The 18,140-nt window shown below is 41.7% G+C and overlaps 1 protein-coding gene across 1 annotated transcript in view; it reads right to left on the bottom strand.

Annotated features, from left to right (window-relative positions):
* Positions 1–18,140, bottom strand: part of insrb (insulin receptor b) — a 99,602-nt gene that overhangs the window by 79,664 nt on the left and 1,798 nt on the right. The window lies entirely within an intron of this gene.

The following is an 18,140-nucleotide window of genomic DNA, read 5'->3' as shown; positions in this document are numbered from 1 at the left end:
GACACCCTCAAAACTGACAAACTCCGTCCACTAGAGAGAGCTCTACTCCAAGCTGGAGAAGCATTTAAATGTGACGGCGACTTCAGGAGAATATGGAGTTGTTGATACCGGAGTCCAGCTCCTGTGCCAGAGTCAGAAGGCAGAAGGGTGATCTCAGACTTAATATGCGACAAAGAGAAAGCTCTGAGGAGGAAAACGGGGATCCGTACTAGGCTAAGAGCTAACTGATCCACCCCGGCTGATCCAAACGAAGGAAAAGCACTGGCTTCTTTTTTTTTATTTATTATTTGTATTTTTATTTATTTTTTTTATTAAACTGGTAAGACTCATGACAGTCAAACCTGGGGAAGTGAGTGGGGGTAAGACTGAAAGCCTAGTGGACACAACAAGAGGACAGCAGCACTATACAGTATGACATAAACCAGCATGCCGCCCCACCCCCCACACAATATATAATTATATATTATTTAATGCATTATAATAAATGCATTGCGTTACTTTTTGGGTGGTGTAAGACCAAAAAAAATAGTCTTGAAGCAAAACTCCATGGCAACACTGATTTCTCACACACACACACACACAGACACACAGGCAACAGTACACACTGGTTCTTTTCCCCAGTACTAGACTGTTCCATTGCCACAGCCTTGAAGAGGAGGAGGATGGGGGTGAAAGGGGACACCAGCCTTCAGCCCTGATTCTGATTTATGGGAGTGACCTGGGCAACGTCACGTTTGAACTGACCACCTGTTTACACCACACTCTGAGAATGACACTGCTGTTTCTCTCCCTCTCTCCCCGCAAAGAGACGACTTTAGTAAAAGGAAAAGTTCCATATAGAACCAGAACCAGAACCATGGCCTGGTTCATATTCATTCATCATATTCAGAACTACTATAGCCATTTCTGCTAAAACTACAAGACATAAATCCATAAGTCAGTGAGTTTTATTGTTATTATTATTATTATTTTATTATGATGATTAATGTAGTTTATATTCCTATTAAACCATCACCAGGTTCAACAGTGAGAGGTTTTCTCTCCTGTGCTTTAGAAACTGGTAACCACAATATTTATTTATTAATATGATTTCCCGTTAAGCCGGCGCTGTGTGTCCAGTAGCTGTTACATTTCAGGGTTTGGTTTCTATAAACACAGTTAAATATTCTGAGCTCGTTTCTGAGGAACAGCTACACATTAACCACCTTCACTCACAATCTGCTGTTCTCCTGAATTTCCCTGTTAGTTTTCTTACACAGTCACTATTACATCACCATCAGTACGGGGTCACATGAGCCGCAGAACTACAGTACTAAAAGTTTCCAGAGTCACCCAGCAGTTCCATCCATTACATCATATTATATCATATATCTTCATTTTGAATGGAAGTCAATGTAAAATAAGTGTCAAATTCTATTGCTCGATTCATGCAGAATTACGTACACAGTGTACGGAGTAGCTACAGGGCTCAAACCATGGAGAAAACGTAAAACGGACAAGAATGGAGATACGTGGTTTTCACTGGAGAGCAGCGATTACATATAGCGAGAATAGGCAATTCCTCTACACTTTATAAAACCTCTAGGAATCTGCATGTGGGTCGACGCTCTGTTCTGTAGGTGGGGGTCTTAAGGGTCACTTCTGAAGACTGTAGCTGTGTCCTAATTCAGGGCCCACACCCTTTGACGGACACAGTGTACAAAGGCATAGCAAGGCTGCGAAGGCCGAACTGAAACGAGTCCTGCTGCTCTACGGGGGAACCACCGCTTCTACCCTTACCGCGGAGTCACGAAACAACGCTCCAGTCAGCCTAGTAACCCTGATGGACACAACTGGCCTGCACTGAAACTCGCTGAGGGGGGCCTTGGAGGGCCACAATCTTCGACATGGGACAGGATGGTTGCACTGCTGTGATGAAATGTTGTTGTTTTTTTGCTGATTTTCATCATTGCTTTCATTTAAACCCAGAAACCTTCAATCATTTTTTATAATTAACTTTTAATTAAATTAGTCTTTTTTAATTTCCCTCCCTGGAGCAGCTACACAGACCAAGCAGTTAAAGGTAAGCTGCTACGACCTGCTCCCTCATCACGAATTCCTACTGGATTGGCCGCAGCCCTTCAGAGGAGGGAATTATGGGATGGCTGTTTGGACTTTAGAGGCCACAGCAAAGGGGTCGGGTGGCGAGGGGGGGTGTTGGGGGTACGCAGGGGGCCGCTGCAGGTTAAAAACAATTTTCACCCCTCTAAATGAGTGCAGGGGGACAGCGCGGGACTGTAATGGCATTCACTCCACCCAACATGCTGAGCTGAAGGATGGTTGGAGATCACACGCATGAATGGACGAGCCTATAGCGGCATGGGGCAGGCGGCACTTTGGGCTGTTTTTGAGCCGGACCACCCAGTGTCCAGTGCTTCGTCCACTTCACAAAGACGGTGGAGAAAGATAGACAGCCTTTTTTTTTTCTTTTTTTTTTTAATGCAGCAATCTATATGGGCATAGGGATATGTGCATTGGAATATGGGCACAGGGATAAGGATATGGGTATAGGCATGGGGATAAGGGCATAGGGACAGCACATAAGGGCATAGAGATGGGGATAAGGGCATTGGGCATAGGGATGGCACATATGGCATAGAGATGAGGATATGGGCATAGGGCATAGGGATGGCACATATGGGCATAGAGATGAGGATATGGGCATAGGGCATAGGGACAGCACATATGGGCATAGGGATAGGGATAAGGGCATAGGGACGGCACATATGGGCATAGGGATGGGGATATGTGGATAGGGATGGCACATATGGGCACAGAGATGAGGATATGTGGATAGGGATGGCACATATGGGCATAGAGATGAGGATATGGGCATAAGGCATAGGAATGGGGATAAGGGCATAGAGATGGCACATATATGGGCATAGGGATGGGCATGATGTTTCATACCTTCTACAAATAAATGTTCCTTGTATGCAGGATGTAGCACCAATTTCTATCTAATCTAAAAATATATATATTTATTATTATTATTATTATTATTATTATTATTGTATTTATTCATTATACCATGCACAATAATGTACAGGAACATATCAAATCATATCTTCTTGTTTTTTTGTGGTCCTCGCAGGTATTCAGTGTTCAAGTCTTGACCATAAAACCCAGCATAACCAGTATTATGACATAATTCATCACAGTAACAATAAATAACAAGCTTCACATCACCCTCCTCTATTCCCAGCCAGGAATCAGTCGATACACGCTCGGATAACCATCTCGCTTTCCTGACAGAACGAGCCGCTCCACACACGGATGAGGAAAAACAAGAAGCGCAACACAATCTCTTCACCAAAGGAAGCGCGGTCAATCACTCACTGACCGATCCATCGTTTCCCCCACATCTACGCCCTGCTGCTAAACAAACACCAACATTTGCATGAGGATTACAGCGCGGTGCATATTAAGGTGTTTTTGTTGACACAGACGGGTCCGGCCTTACAGAAATAGCCAGCAGAGCAGGAAATTGAGCGAGCTAACAACCACTAAAGACCAGAAAACTACAAATGACCTCCTGATTTCCCTCCTCAGCTGTGGAACAATAAGCAGCCTGGCTGTAATTCCTCATACGCGTCTATATTGGCGTATTTACTGCAAACACAAGAAACAACAAAAGTTGCCCCTATGAGTCAAGGATTGCTGGTTCGAATCCTGAGTGGACTGGTGCTGGACCACAAACTGGTTGCCATCAGCAGCTGGAGCCTCAGAAAGCACAATTGGCCTTGCTCTCTCCACCTGTGTCAGTCCTTACCCTCCCAGTGTTGGGAGCAATACATGGGATAGAGGGGGAAAGGATTAATTATATGAATAAATTAATTAATTAAAATATAATATTTAACATGACAAAATATTTAGGTTACACACACACACACACACACACACACACACCGTGTGTATATATATTTATATTGCACGACACCCTGTCGCTGGTTTACCCACTGGTCCTTCTGGTAGGGACTGACCACTGCAAAAACCAGTAGTCAAACCAAGACTTGCCTGATGTTTTGGAGATTTTCTGACCGAATCGTCTAGCCATGCACAGTCTGGTTCTTTCAAAATGTCTCGGGTCCAGTTTTCCTACTTTTACCACAAACATCAGCTTCAGGAACTGACTAGTATGTAGATTCTGCCCAATGACCGGTGCCATTGTCCCTAGATAATCAACGGTATTCACTGGTTTTAATAATATGGCATAAACAGAAAATATCAAATGAAATAAAGAAAGAAAGAAAGAAACATAGCCAAAGCCCTAAGCCAGTCTGGGGCACGCAGTGAAAAGGCTGAAGTGTGGCATCTGAAAGAAGAGCTACCGCCACAGGCGACACTTCAGGAGTCTGAAGTGCTTCTACTTCAGGTGTCAACAGTAGCGACCAAAAGAGAAGAGCATCAGGCCATGAAGTGAATCTGTCCCGCTTCTCCGGCTCTTCTGTAGAGCTCATCTTAACGACTCTCAATCGGTCAATCCCACAGCATCTCCTCTCCAGGCTGGTCATCATCCTGAACGTTCTCCAGAGTTCCAGAAAGCAGCTGTTAAAACCCCTTGAGGCGATGAAGCCGCAGCCACAGTCGTGCACCACAACAGAAGGCTACCTGCAGCACACCTCTTCAAAACCCGATGGGGGACGGCATCTCGAATACTCTGGCAAATACTTATGACTGATATCTGAGCTGAGTGGAGGAACAGCACAAAACTGGACATCCTGGAGGACAGAGAGATGATTAATACACTTCCCTCAGACACTGAGGTAGAAGATAACTGTCCACTCAGAGAGAACTCCACTGAGTAAAGGAGTGTAACTTCCATTCCTCATAACTACTCACAGTTTGCATTGGTTTCAGGGTAAGAAAAACTGTGTTTTTTTTTAAAGGTTATTCAGGCAATGCTTCTTTAGAAATGCAATGGCTCTCAATGTGAACCACTTGAATTAGAGCTGGGCAATATGACGATATTTTATCGTATCGTGATAAATTTCGTTATTGTGATACACAATATGCTTTACTAAGCTTAATAAAGACTGATCAGCTGCAGGTTTCATTGCTAACAGTGTAATTAGACTGGCTTAAACACCAGTTAAAATCTGTTCAGTAGCTGAGCAAGATTACGCTCCCCTACCTGCTTGTGTTTCTGCATTGTGGCATTTTTATTTTTCATAGCTGAAACTTTTCAAATGTGCAGTTCTTCATCCAGTAAACACTGTTCTTTCAAGCTTATTAAATCTGATTTGGGATGAGATAAAAGTACAGCCTATAAAAAGCAGAACACTGTAAATATATTTAAGTCTGAGTTGGTATCGGTACTCTGTATAGGCAGACACTTGGAAATCTGATATCGGTATCGGAAAGGAAAACGTGGTATTAATAATAATAATAATAATAATAATAATAATAATAATAATTTAAAAAACGTAATATAAAAAGTAATAATAATTGACTTGAATTGAATCAAAACAGAAAAAAAACCTAAAGAACAAAAGCCTGCATCTGAATATCTGAATTTTTCTTGCTTGTCGCTGCCGTCTCCTGGAGGTCCAACCCCGTTCACACCTGAACCATCATCTCATTTCTAAGATCCCAAAAAAGCTGCAAACCAGCCAAAGCAGCCGAATGGCCAATACCATTGATCCCTCGCTTGGAGAGCTGCTGGGAGCTGCTGGGAGCTGCTGGGAGGGGTCTTTATCGGATTGTTTTTAATAAATAAAATTCTACATGAAACCGACTCCTGAATCAAACACAAGCACGTCTAACTCTCCCCGGGTGGAGAACCACTGCAGTCCACTACAGGGAGGAAAAAAAAATCTGAATTTAGAGAAGAAACATCGAGCACACAGCTACACGTTTTAACACCACCTCAGACGCCGTGAGCAGAACGGTCACTTTAATGGCACAAACTGGGGGAAATGGAAAGCTTAGCACTTCTGATGATGAATGCAGCCATTGCGGCCTCTGGAGGAGCTCTGCACCACCTTTAACGGGTCACTTTAAAGGAGTGTTTGTCTGCTCTGGAGGCCACCGGCCCAGTCTGGCCTGGACAGTAAACATTGGCTGACTGACCACTGCACACACACAAACACACACATATGCTATGAGATGCAGGGCTCCAGGTTTCAGGGCTCCAGCATCAGACCACAGCTAAAGCTAAAGCAGAGGATTGGTCAATAATATTATTATATACAATATATATATACAATAATTCTATAATTCACTGCTCCCCAGTTTGACTTCTAATCCGAGAAGCTGATCCTCAGTCGAGACATGGTCAGTGTTCTTCACTGGACATGTAGAGAACATCTACTAATGATAACAGATACAGGTATAGCACCTAATACTGTAAGCATTCCCTGATCATGTAATAATCCTAGAAGAAGGGCTGCAATCGTATGAGATGGATAATCACAGTATGATCACCATCTCTGAAAATATCACAGTTCTATGGTGTCATTTTTCTTATTATTATGATTATTATTATTATAAATTATTATTGTTGTTAATCACAATAATAATAATAATAATAATGATAATAAGAATATTAGTATTATTATTTTTCTTAGGTTAAACAAAAGCTTATCATATTTAAAGTTTAGAAACTATTTATTAATGGGAGTGAATGTAAAATTCCTCCCTTCTAAAATAAATAAATAAATTAATAAATAAATAGGTGAGGATTTTATTTCCAGATAATGATTATTATGGATTAATCTAATTAGTTTCCCCGATAATCAGTTGCATTCTTTCCACAATTTCTGCATTAAGCAAATGTAGAGGGTGTGATAACCATCAATTGTCATACCATGGTAGAGCTGGGCGATACAGAAAAATGTTATATTATAATATTTAAAGAAATTTTTCACAATATACAATATTTATCACAATACTTTGTCATGTAGACAAAATGCACCAACAGTGTACATTTAAAAAAAACTGCTATCCAAATACTCTCCCATACTGAGTGCTGTGATTTATACTTAAAACATGCTTTTAGAATTTATTTAATTTATTATTATAATGTTGCAGTGATGCCATATCGATATCTGCATTTTATACGTAAAACATGCTTCACTCTACCCAATTAAACTGTAAAATTTATCACAATACGATAAATTATTGTCATATTGCCCAGCTTTATACCACGGTATACCAAACAGCGGTACACCACTGAAACCCTAGCCACAAATGACACATTTTGCAATAATACAGTATTCCATTAATGGTAAAAACTGATAAATTATTATTATTAACTTCAATTTAAAAATCTAATTTTGAATTTGACATAATATTTCATGATTACATTTACATGTATTACAGATTAGGCCAGATACTGCATTATGTGATAGGATGCATTACATTGTACCCAGTGCATAAATTCATCACATTTCTGAGTGTTATTACATTACTAGCAATTTAATTTAAAAGCTACATACAGCCGTGTGCAACATTTTAGGCACCGGAAATGTGATACTTTCCTTTACAGCAAACAACCTTAAATGAGGTGAACAGTCGGTTCCTGAAGGTGATGGAGGTGTTAAAGTGTTGAAAACAGGGGAAAAACACTCTGACAAGAACCAAACTCTGGTGGCTGGACGATGACTGGGTCAGAACATCTCCAAAACATCAGGCAGGTCTTATGGGTTTTGTTTCTGGTATGCAGTGGTCAGTACCTACTACATAGAAGAGGTTCATGGAAGGACAACCTGTGAACCAGCGAACAGGGTCATGGGCACCTAAGGTTCACTCAACTGATCCGTGGAGGTCTCACCTCACAACTTATGGGACTTAAAGGATCTGCTGCTAACATTAGTCTCGGTGCCAGACACCCCAGGACACCTTCAGAGGTCTTGTGGAGGTCACGCCTCGACTGGTCAGATCTGTTGTGGCGGCACAAAGGGGACCTAATCAAAATTAGGCAGGTGGTATTAATGTTATGGTTGACTAGCCATATTAGCCACCAAAATCACCATAGATTGAGTTCGGATTACTAAGGTGCTTGACTTCCAGACACTTCTGCCTGGACGGGTGTTGAGGGTCTCAATAAAACATCACTTCATCTCGGATTCCTGCAGCACAGCCAACATTTCCACTGTTTATTTTTCCACAACCGCCAACCTGGACCCGAGGTGCAGTCCGAGTGTAGGCTCCTACAAACCCAACTCTGAGGTTATAAGCTAAGCAAGGCAGGAGCACTCGCCCTCAAATCACTCCACGTCAACTCCACCAGCACAGAGGACCCACCACCCACCATCACCATCACGAGATCAACCAGGGAATATGCCCCCTTAACAACCCTTAATATGCCCCCTCCTCCCACCATTACCACCACTCAAGCCAACCTGCCGATGGAGGCAGAGTATGTGAGCTGTGTGCGGAGGTGATGTCTGCTCTTCACGCCTATAAAACCTTGGAAAAGGCAGCCAATCCACACTGCATTTAGATAAGGATTAGTGTGGCAGAAAGCTGTGTGTGTGTGTGTGTGCACTCGAGTGAGTGAGTGTGTGTGTGTGTGTGTGTGGCTGGAAGTAAAAGCCTAGATTAGACGCTGTTGAGAGCAGGTGAGCGAGTTCACGCTCATTCACTGCAGTGTGTTCAGAGCCATCTCTCGTTTCTGCACAGTTACAGAGGCAGAGTGACCATGCCGACCATGCCGACCCCTGTCCACCGGCAAAATCCTGGACCTCGGGGCGATGGAAGAGTGTGTCCTCAACCAATGAGCCTGGAACATCAAGTCTGATCAGTGAGGACGTCCACCTGCAACGTGCAGGACTTGGTCCCAGACACCGGAGATACCACCTGCAGAGGTCTTGCAGAGGGAGCTGTTCTGACAGTACATGAAGGACCAAGAGCACATTAGGTCATTAGGGGAGGTCATGCTCTGAACACAGGTGGGGAAAAACAAGCCCACCATAGCTGCAAGTTTAGGGACACAGAGTTAAAGTCTAGTAAAGTTCTGGGAGAGTTCTTCATTCACTCGACTCTGTGCTCGCAGATATGAGGTTTTATCCTGTAGGCGGGTGTGGATTTGAGCCGCAGTTAGCTGGAACACGGCCTGTGTTGAGGCGTTTAGCCTGCTAGCTAACTTATCTAAGCTGCCACAGTCGAACCGGCCTCTGTTCCTCTGTTTCGCGCTTTCCGGCGAATTGTTTGCCCTGATATGAATCACATGTGCTCTTCACACTCTCTGCTGACAGCTGACGTTTTCAGCAAAGTACAGCAACAGCACTCGGACGCAGAGCACGCGTGCCTGGAGTTGCACAACGTATCGAAGGTTCAACACTTACAGCGCTGCAGCGTGGCAAACAGCTCAATACCATCAATACCATCAATACTGCAGCAATTTCCTACTGATACAGGTTAAACAGATTTGGTAATTAAGCTGCATTTCAGTATTTTTCTGAGTGAAAAAGAGAAAGGAGACAGACCAGGACAGAAAGACATAAAGAAAGAAGGGACAATATAAAAGGAAAAGGCAAAGACTGAAATAAAAAATAAGGGTTTTTTTAGGAAATAAAAAAGAAAAACAAAGAAAGAGAAAATATGGAACGGAAAAGCAAAAAAGGCATAAAGACAAACTAAGAAAGACAGAAAAAGAAAATGGAAAAAAGCAAAAAGGGACGAAATAACAGGAAATAAACAAAAATAAAGAAAATTAAGAAAAAAGGCAAGCGGAAATTCTGGGGGAAAAAATGAAAAAAGAAGAAAATAAGAAATACATAAATAAAGAAAATATGTAAAGAAAGAATATAGAAATAAGGAACCAATATATATATATATATATATTATAAAGAAAGATATAAGGAAAGCAAAAACTGAAATATGGAAAGAAAGAAAAACCAAAAATAATTAGAAAAACTGAATTAAAAAGGAAAGAAATACGGAAAGAAAGCCATGAAGGAAAACAAGAAGGCCGGCTGCTTATCACGTGTTAGGGGTCAATATTGTCCGATTCAGATACTGCCAGGTTCCGTTCCTGCACCTCTACCCAGAACAGTCTTCTGCCCCATTGACGAATATGCAAATATTCTGTTCAGCCAATCATCAGTTGAATTAATCAATAAGCGTTGTGATGCTGAGGAGTCCGATTGTAATCACTATTCCTTAGGACCACCGGGTCAATACTGAGAAACTGAGTCTCTATTCATCCAATCACAGCGCTGTTTACTGGGTGCTGGGAGTGACCAGCCCTGACCAATCACAGCTCAGAATAAGTTTCAGAGCCTGTTGTAGTGAAATCATGAAAAAGATGCTTTAATGTAATAAAAAAGGAAAATCTGACGAAATCTCACATCACTGATTCACTGAGGAGCTTATAAAAACATAAGCAGCTAAATATTAATTATTAGAATTAATAAAATGAATACAATAGCATTCAGTTTTGATCAGGTGTCCAATTCTTCTATTACACACACACACACGCACAGGACACCACTCTCAGTATAGAAAGAGACATTTGTGTTTGTCCCATAAAACTTTATAAAATACTCTCTTTAAAAACCAGCCCCCGCGGCGCTGCACCACCAGAGCTAAAGTGGGGCTATTAAACCCCCACCACAAATAAATAAACACAAGAGATTCATCTGAACGGAGCGCAGCACATCCACAGCTCCCACCTCCACTCTCTCTCTCTCACAAAGAGGAGACCCACCCTCAAGATCAGTCTCCCGCCCTCGCAGCACATCTGAGGAGTGCACATTAGGGATCAATGACAAGCGCATGGGGGCAGGGCTTAGTGAGGCTTGGGCAGGAGAGAAAGTAGCCAATCAGAGGCTTTTCTGCTTCATACTGCATCGTATCAAGCACTGCACCACCATCCGCAACATAATCTGGGGGGGAAATCATTTGAATTTGCAGCCACTAGGGGGCGCTCAAGTCTGGGGGCGCTGGAACGGCTAAAGTGTCGTTTATGAGCATCTTTTTTTTGTTGTTGTTGAAAAGAAAAAAAAATCAATAGTTTTAACCAAATACTGAAAGGAGAATGTGTGAGAAAATGTTTTTACATTTAAGATATATTTAAAAAGTTTACTCAGCCTTTAAAGAGCCCACCAGGTTTTTTTATATGAGTGTGAGAACGTAAAATATGTGAAGTAAAATATATAAAATAAGTTACATACCCTCCCCAATTTCTATATGTGAACAAGAGCTGCAAAGAGCTGTTTAGAAAATACAATTCGAATATTCAGCAGATTAGCTCCGCCCATAAACACCCTATAAGGAGTGTTTCAGCCTGGACTACTTTTTGAATGAGTCACAATGACACTTTTTTTTCTAGTGGGACATATTTCCCCCCTGGGACTGCACAATATCGTTATTGCAATGTACACATACACAAGAGACAGATCGCATTTTTAAATATTTACAAAAATATAAAAAAATTCTGTTTGACACAAAAGCAAAAAAAGTCACATTATTCTCAATTTTCATTATAGATTTTATCTGCCCAATATCATGTATTATTAATAATGCACTAATATAACCAAATATTATTACCTGTTGGATCACTTTCTGAAATAGTGAAATCTGGTAGGGATGCACCGATCTGGATTTTCAGTTCCGATACAGATACTGAAACATAAACTTTGCATATTGGTCGATAACCGATACTGATCCGATACCATTGTTGAATTAATAAACCGTACACCTCAGCATGTGGGAGACACTTAAGGCATCAGGACTGACCTAAACATTACTTTACTAACTTTGTAAAACAAAATATGACAAATTAACACAGATGTATAAATGAACTTAATTGCTATTTATTTGTCACTAAAATAAATTGTGCATGACAGCATTCAAATTCAAAATTAAAAAGGGAGTCAAACTTCTTAAAATATATTAAAATAAATAAAATGCATCAGCCCAAACTGAAAATAAGCAGTTTTACTTTGTCAAACACACAAAAAGCAATTATTCTTATTTTGAAATATTTTGCATAATTCAAAATAAAGTCTAGCAGCTGAAGCTGAGAATAAATAAGTAACTTGGTCAAACATACAAGCAGCAACTAAAAACTGTGAACATGTAAACATTTAGCTCAGTCTTACACCAACCAATTAAAGTGAAAGGATCGGTTCCATGGACGGGCCTAATTATCTGATACCCGATCAAGCTAATTTTGTTAATATCGGGGTCGATATCGGATCCCAATATCGAATCAGTACATCCCTAAAATCAGGTGAAAATTCCTGTATGTTTTTATATTGTTGCCGTGCCGCTCTCGCCCCCACCACTACAGTAAACAAACCCGACCTCAGTGATGCAGAACTCCGACTTTCTTAGTCCAACCAAAGCCGAGCTAAAAGCCCAACAGCCCCGCTCCGCATGTCTGCGCTACGACAGATCCTAAAAATACATTTAACCCGTCAGGACCTGTAACTGAGCTAACTGCCCCGCGCGCTAAACCCGCAATACCAGCACGGCACTGGATGACAACAGGAGTGCAAGCGTGGCCTGACCAGGGCGTTGCGGCATGAGGTCAGCGGCAGCTAAAGCTACAAACGGCAACAAGATCATCAGATCAGATAGTTGTGGCGTGATGTAATACTGAAACAGGCAGCAGGGCAGTAAAGGCCAGTATCACATTCAGGCCAATGGGGGGCAGAACAGTGGGCAGGGTTGACCCAATTAAGTGTCTTTCAACCTCTTCTGTATCGGATCTGTAGTTTAGGGTCAATAAATACAAACTCCTTCATTACAACACTTACAAAAGAGCCGAAAACCAAGACCTCAGACTCTGACTCTAATGGAGGTCAATGGGCAGCTGCTGAAATCAGCCAGTGAACTTTTACACAGAACGGTTCTAAAGAGGTTCCTCCAGATCTAGAGCTTTAAACTAAGCTCTGGATCTGTATAGCTCTGTCAGAGACTGGACTCATTCTCATTTAAGAATATAATCTTTTTATTATTTTTTTTATAATAATATAATATATATATATATATATTAATTTTCACATTAGCAGGGATGCACCGACAGGAATCTCTTGATATTTTCTGTGCATATCTGACGATACAGAATTATTTATTAAATGAATTACAAAGAAAACTGTCTTATTTCCAAATGCTTAAACTGAATGCTTTAAATGAATACTTTGATATTTTAGTGTTCAGAGAAGAGCTGGGCAATATGGAAAAATTTTATATCACAATATTTATTTTTTTACAATATATGTATAATCGCAATATATTTATCGCAATATTTTGTAATGTGGACAAAATGCACCAACAAGATATAATATTTATAAAATAAATTCTCCTATACTGAGTACTGTGATTGTTACTTAATCAGCGTTCTTTAAGCACTGACCATATCCACAATACACGATATGCTTTTATGAGTGTGTCACAATAACAAAATTCATCATGATACAATAAAATATTGTCATATTGCCCAGCTCTAGTTCAGTCACCTGATATCAAAATATGTAAATATCTGTCTAATGCAGATGCAAACGTATAAAGCAATTTCCTAAAAAGCCCAATTTGCTACTGATAGTACTGTTCATCTCTGTAGGCTTGATGTTCATGGACACCAGAAAAAGAACTGAAATGACTGTCTACTGTTTTGCTCCAGTGTTGGAAAGTCCTGAAGATACAACTTGCTAAAATCACAGCTTTGGTAAGATATTCTCTGTGCATCTCACCTATATTATTATAATAATTATTATTATAACCCCCGTATGGTTAAGAGTGTGGAGGACGTTCTGAATCTGCACCACGCAATCACACATTTCAGCTGTTGATCCGCAGAATTCAGCGACTGCCCACTGGCTTCCATTAGGAGCGAGTTTAGTGTCGACACATTTTCTGTTCTTTTCCAAGTTCTGGGAAACCTGATGAAACCGCTGTCTGTGGAAATCAATAGTATGACACAGATACAGCAGATAGAGATTAGGTTGAGAAATGCTTAAGTATTCCTTTAAAGCAGTGCCGTGTACCTGAGTGAATTACAGCTCAGTGTGATTGGCAGAGGCTCCCGCCGCAGTCAGCTGAACCCTGCGGGAGTCAAAGGCCAGGTTTTGTTTTTCAGTCCCGAAATACGGGAACTGGGAGGAGACGGAGTGCACTTTTAACCAGCGCTCAGAGACAAACAAGTCCATAAAATTAATGAATGAAAGAGAAGAAAATTATATATATACACACCAAACAACTGCGGGACTTTAGGACAGTATTACAGCTCTATTACAGCACTGCCCTCAATTCAGTGGGTCTTTAAAAAGTTACATCACTGCTTACTTAACCTGAGCATAAGGCCTTCTAGTAAAACCTCTGGTTTCCATCACTTTTTAAAATGAAATTATTTTGGTTACAATAATACAGCTTTAACCATCACATTATAATCATATACAGATTAAATAATGTGGTTTTAATATATTGCAAGACATACTGGCACTAATATATATATATATATATATATATATATATATATATATATATATATATATATATATATATGTATGTATGAAGTGTGTGTGTGTGTGTGTATATATATATATATATATATATATATATATATATATATATATATATATATATATATATATATACACACACACACACACACACATACACATACACACACACACACACTTAAGGCAGGATGAGATTGCATGAACGCCACGGAAACACAACACCACCTACGGTTATACTGTAAACCTCACTATTATTTTTTATTTTTAGATTTAAAAAATAATAATAAAAAATAAAAATCGACCTACTTTATAACAGTGTAAAGGCATCCATCCCTCCCTCCAATTTGCATTCGACCTATGACCCCCCCTATAACCGGAACACCAGTAATAATAGAGAGTACACACTGACGTCCCGTCCCCGCTGGAACACGCCCCCTTTAGTCGAACTGAGCGGCAAAACACACCGCAGCACAGCTTATTAGGGAAAACGACCAAACCAGAAATGAAACCAGCGAATATCTGCTCAATATAACGGCAGCTGGACTCGACAGCGACCCAAACAAATTAGCTAAGAACCAGCGGCCCATGGACAGCGATGTGTAGCCAGGAAAGTCCAGCTGGCCGAGGCTCGAATCACACCTGTTTAGAGGCTAAAGCCTCATATCGGAGAGCACAGAGTCGAGTGAACGAGCTCATCCAGGCTTGCCAGCTTACCCTTTTATTTGAACTTAGCATGTCACTAAATTCAGAACTACCAGTGGGCTTGGTTTGTCCCCCACCTGTTTTCCTCAAAAAACCTAATTAGGACACAATCCAGATACTAGTCACATGAAGTGACCAGGTGTAAATGGGGTGTTTAGGTCTAAAACTTTAATATGAAGCTCAGGAGGCTCACTGGTGGGTTTGGATGGTAAATTAAATGGCTAGTAGAGCTGGGCAATATGACGATATTTTATCGTATCGTGATACATTTTGTTATTGTGATAATAATAGGCTTTTCTAATCATATGGAGGAGACTGTTAGTGCTTAATAAACACTGATCAGCTGCAGGCTTCATTACTAACAGTGTAATTAGACTGGGTTCATTAGATGAAGAGCAGCAGATGTTGAGTATAAATCACTGTATTCAGTACAGGAGAGGATCTGAATAGTAGTTTATAAGAATCTGTAGTTACTGATGTTTTTAGTGTGATTTACATCATGAAAGGTCTTATTTAAATATTGATGTGGTGATGTAGTATTTTCACCATATCGCCCAGCCCTAATGGCTATATTAGTGTTGTGTAGTCATGGCAACGCCTGGTCCATTCCCCACCACTGTAAAGACATCTGGGTTGGTTCCTCTACAACGACCCATTTCACACCACTCACAGCTCCACTCTGCACAACTCTTTACATCTCAACTACAGAGTCATGGAGAACTTTCTAAAATGGGTGGACTGCCCCTTTAACATTAGCACAGCCCCTCACTCAGGTTACATGTTGGAAGTCCAGCTTTAAGGAGAAGTCCAGGAAGCTCAGCTCAGCTCAGCTCAGCTCAGCGAAGTTCCACAAAGGCTCGAGAAACGCCAGCGCTCACCCTCGCGCTAACTGCCGATGTTCAGCTACATGACCTGGAAGAGGAAAAGGTCAGAAAGGAGCCGCGCTCGCAGACAGCCGCCCGCTGCAGCCCCCCTTCACCGGGAGAGGGCCTACAGGGTGGGCCACTTCAAAGGCATTCCTCGCGCAAAGCATTCTGGGAGGCATACCATTCCCAACAGCAGAGTGCCAGAGGAGGCAAACAGAAGGACGACTGACGAGAGAGAGAGAGAGAGAGAGAGAGAGAGAGAGAGCGCTCACAGCTCCCATTAACAAAACACACACCACCAACAGCACCAAACCCACCAGTGAACACACACGGACACAGCCAGCGCAACACAGGATTTCATTAGAGCTCGATCAATACGCTTAATTAATTCATACGTTTTAAATAAGACAATAAACATGAACTGAACAGCAAAGCATGAAGCATGCAGAGCTTTTCAGCTGTTCCAAAAACACACCAGACAACCTTTAACCTTTAAGACCACAATATCCTTTTCCCAGTGAAACAGCAGCAGCATCAGCAGCAGCATCAGCAGCATCAGCACACAGGCTGATAACTAAACACCGCTGACTGAAGAGAAACCCCACTGATTTGTTAACATTTCATATATGACGTTTCTCATATATATATATATATATAAAAACACACACACATATATATATACACACACACACACACACATATATATATATATAGAATTTGACCCTTTGGTTGACCGGCAAGAGACCAGGAAATTACTCATATGAGCAGAAGCCGACACACACACACACACACACACACACACACACACACATTTTTTAATTAAAATGTATTTGGTTTTTGTTCTGAAAACTGTCAATTGCCAATTACATCTAACTGTCATCAAACCTGTAACTTAAAACATTAAGGTGTGCAGTGCATAACAGAGAGTAGACAGTACAGTTATTATAGGCATGAGTATACAGTAGGTACAGTGGAGTGAACAGAGGGGAGTGTGTACAGTAGAGTGAGCAGAGGGAGGGGAGTGTGTACAGTAGAGTGAGCCGAGGGGAGTGTGTACAGTAGAGTGAGCCGAGGGAAGTGTGTACAGTAGAGTGAGCAGAGGAGAGTGTGTACAGTAGAGTGAGCAGAGGGGAGTGTATGGAGTAGAGTGAGCAGAGGAGAGTGTGTACAGTAGAGTGAACAGAGGGGAGTGTGTACAGTAGAGTGAGCAGAGGGGAGTGTATGGAGTAGAGTGAGCAGAGGAGAGTGTGTACAGCAGAGTGAACAGAGGGGAGTGTGTACAGTAGAGTGAGCCGAGGGAAGTGTGTACAGTAGAGTGAGCAGAGGGAGGGGAGTGTGTACAGTAGAGTGAGCAGAGGGAGGGGAGTGTGTACAGTAGAGTGAGCAGAGGGGTGTGTGTACAGTAGAGTGAGCAGAGGGGAGTGTGTACAGTAGAGTGAACAGAGGGAGGGGAGTGTGTACAGTAGAGTGAACAGAGGGGAGTGTGTACAGTAGAGTGAACAGAGGGAGGGGAGTGTGTACAGTAGAGTGAACAGAGGGAGGGGAGTGTGTACAGTAGAGTGAACAGAGGGAAGTGTGTACAGTAGAGTGAACAGAGGGAGGGGAGTGTGTACAGTAGAGTGAACAGAGGGAGGGGAGTGTGTACAGTAGAGTGAGCCAAGGGGAGTGTGTACAGTAGAGTGAGCACATTAGTGTGAATAGAGGTCAGGCTGGTGATTAAACCCAGGTAGTGAAAGTCTACACCCACAGCAGGACATACAGCCTGTTAGCTTATGGCTCTGGCCTACATAGACACACACACACACACACACACACACACACACACACACACACACACCCCACCACCACCACCCACCCCAGCCCCGCTTCACTGTTTATATCCGTGAGCAGAAGCTGTGATATCAGATAGAGACTGATCTGAAGATCTGAATGATGTGAGGGAGCTCCTGCTCGGCTGCTGCACGCAGGTAGTGAGAGCAGGTCCCCAAAAAAAAAAAAAACACAAAAAGTATTTGGACAGTGAGGTCAGAATGCTGGACAATCACCACCTCACCTCACCTCACCTCACCTCACCTTACCTCACCCCCAATGAGCACCAACCACCATTCCAGACAACACT

This window comes from Salminus brasiliensis, chromosome 17, assembly GCF_030463535.1.
Source record: "Salminus brasiliensis chromosome 17, fSalBra1.hap2, whole genome shotgun sequence".
In the NCBI taxonomy this organism is placed as follows: domain Eukaryota; kingdom Metazoa; phylum Chordata; class Actinopteri; order Characiformes; family Bryconidae; genus Salminus; species Salminus brasiliensis.
The sequence above is the reverse complement of the archived record's forward strand: the minus strand, read 5'-3'. Positions and strand labels throughout refer to the sequence as shown.